Consider the following 3,326-nt stretch of genomic DNA (forward strand, 5'->3'; position numbering starts at 1 on the left):
CAATATAATTTGGATAAATGATTATAAATAAGTATGTATATAAAGGAGCGACGACTTGGGTAAGACCGCGAGATTGCGATGGATGCGGAAAGCACAAGACCGGTCTGAGTGGAGAGCCTTGGGAGAGGCCTATGTCCAGCAGTGGACGTCTTTCGGCTGACATGATGATGAATATAAATCTCATAATTTGTGAGTTATAATATGTATAGTTTAAAATACTTGTGTATTTGTTTTTTTGTCGACCATACTTTGCCACAAAAAGTGCACGTTTATAACGCTCACTAACAGATTCATTGAGTATGACAGATGACAGAGCCTACATTATTTCTACTTTTGGCCACTATGAGCGCTGCGATAGATTTCATTACCCCCACCTAGTACTTCGCACCGCACCCAGCGTCAATCATTCTATCTCATATCACGAACTATCAAAGTTAATACTAAAATTACCTTAGTCCTGCTGTGGATGAGCTTTTATATAAGTAGATGATGATGATACTGAAGATAAGCGTCGACTGGATGGCCAAGTGGTTAGAGAACCTGACTACGAAGCTTGAGGCCCCGCGTTCAATTCCCGGCCGGGGCAGATATTTCTATGAATAATCCGAATGTTTGTTCTCGGGTCTTGGATGTTTAATATGTATTTAAGTATGTATTTCTATTTATGTATATAAGTATGTTTATCCGTTGCCTAGTATCCATAGTACAAGCTTTGCTTAGTTTGGGACTAGGTCAATTGGTGTCAAGTGTCCCATCATATTTAAAAAAAAGCTAAGGTGCTGAAATAAATAACGTGTATTTAGTGAAGAGGTACAAGTTCATACATTGTATACCATTATACCTTGCTACTCCGCCCGCATTGACATGGATTTCCGTAAAGTAACGTAGAAAGTAACTTCTAAATCTGAAGCATGCATTATATGGAAGTGAGACGTGGACAATGACTCAAAGAGACAGAGAAAGGCTAGAAGCCTTTGAGATGTGGTGTTGGAGGAGAATGGAAAGGATTAGCTGGACAGAACGGAAAACCAACGAAGAAGTTCTTACCATGGTCAAAGAAAAAATAAAGTTACTGGAGACTATAAATTGCCGAAGGGAAAATATGATAGGACACTTGATATGACACGATAATTTCTTTCTTAACCTAGAAGGCAGAATAGAAGGAAAACGAGGTAGAGGAAGACCAAGACTGACCTATTTTAACCAGGTGAAGGAAAAGGTGGGTGTCGTGTCGTATCAGGAAGTCAAACAGATGGCCAAAGACCGTGCGGAGTGGGGATTACTCCACCGACAAGAGCATAGCTCTTAAATTTAAGAAGAAGAGAAGATATCTTCTAAATTAATCAAATTGACCGTGGGATGTCTACGAGTATATCATTTTGCCTGTTACGGTTTAAAAACAGGGGGCCTTATTTCTCTTTGCTCATACTTAAAATGACCCCCAAAATAAAGGTTTAAGTATTCAAACGATAGTTTAATTGTTTTATATTTCCGGTCGTTGTCAAACGTTTACATTCCATATCTATTTCTATCGAGTTAAATTGCTTGACTATCATTACCATTTTAATCCGGACAATTTAGTCATAAAAGTAGTGGTCAAATTACAAAAAATCCGACAAAGCTGAATTTTGGTGTCACATAATTATACCCAATAGGAATAAATTGTCTAAAGTCCCCATTGATCCCATCTGTGCTAAAAAAGTTATTTGGGGTCAAAGGTCAAAATTTGAGGTATTTTGTTTTTTTTTCAAAGACGGTAGGTTGTTTCAAAAAGTAGCCTAGGCAAAAATTATACATCTTAAAATTATCTACAAAATTGGTCCCCATATTTTTTCTAAAAAATCTCCATTCCTTAAATGGTGGTGGTTTTTCGAAAAAAACTTGCAACTTGAATAGCTCAAAAAACTGCTGAATTTCGACCCCTGGTTTACTGGGCCAAAAAAACGCAAATAAACTTCAGAATAACCACTTTCAAGGAATATGTCGAATTAACAGTAGGGTGATGACGATACGTGGCAAAAATGTGTTATCATGTAGAACGTCATGTAATTAATGAGCCCGTCTTTATTGTAGGCTTTATTTATCTAAAAACAGCATGACATCGTATATCGTGACAGTATGCAATAGACACTGTATTTAGTTTTAATACTACATTCTTCCCGGCGTATAAAAGTCTTGCAGATAAGTAGGAGGCCTCCGGGCCCGTTCAGAACGTCGTGTTATTTTGGACTATTCACTTTATTTCCCTTTGGGAAGGTTGTGCTTGCACAGAAGATAGAAGCGAGCTCTCATGATGATCTCCTGAGTCGGTATAAACTTGGCATAAGCGTCCCGCATGACCCTCTCGAAAGGCCAAACGTAGGTACGGGAAGCGATCCATCGATATTGTAATGTCGTGAAGTCTGTAAGTTTTCTGTAAAATTTATTATATCATTATTATACTCATGTAGGGAGACTTTGAAGTTCTTTATCGCGTCCAAGTCGTGACTACATTTTGTTTCAAAAATTTCATTGATTAACATTTAAAGGGGCTTTCAGTTGAACTAACCCAAATGTCTGATGTACCTACTTATTATTCTGGATTCATTTTAAAAGATCATGTACATACATACAAAGCGCCCACATTTGATGGTTAATCTATTGATACTCACGTTCGTCTGCTAACTCAACAGACGTAGCTAAGAATAATAAACAAAATACTTACTACTCAATTTCTATATCTATCTATGTCTTATCTGACTATACCTTTTTACATAGATGTGTGGGGTTACAATAGAGAAATCTCACTTCAGGCAGATGTTATTCTTGGAGGTACGATGAGATTTATGGTCACAATTATCTAGCTAGGCTTCAAACTTATCATCCCCATTTTAAGCGGGGATTCATTGTGAAATTATCATATAGGTACAGGTCAATGCCAATCACACACCTAAATGGCAGCGTGTGACAAGCACTACGAAATTTGCGTCAGTTTTGTGTTTGGTGGCATAAAACTCCTTACGTAAGGTTAAACTTACGTAAGGCAAAATACAAGTGGACGAAGGATCTTCTGTTTGCTTTCCTTAAATATGAAAAGCTAATCTCACCAGGGGTGTCAGACAAATGGCTCCGTATTCAACAAGCACTGAACCCACTAAGGACTTCCAGGGATCTTTGTAAAACACATCGCACATCTTCATGTTGAGCTCCACAAAACCGTGCTTATACTCGTTATGGAGATACTCATGGAACACACCGTGAAGCTGGAAGATTATGAATAATTTGTTACTGCACAATCATTTTGGTAGCTTTACAATCATTTTCTGATAGCCATCATCTCATCATCT

The sequence above is a fragment of the Choristoneura fumiferana genome, chromosome 7 (assembly GCF_025370935.1).
Source record: "Choristoneura fumiferana chromosome 7, NRCan_CFum_1, whole genome shotgun sequence".
Lineage (NCBI taxonomy): Eukaryota > Metazoa > Arthropoda > Insecta > Lepidoptera > Tortricidae > Choristoneura > Choristoneura fumiferana.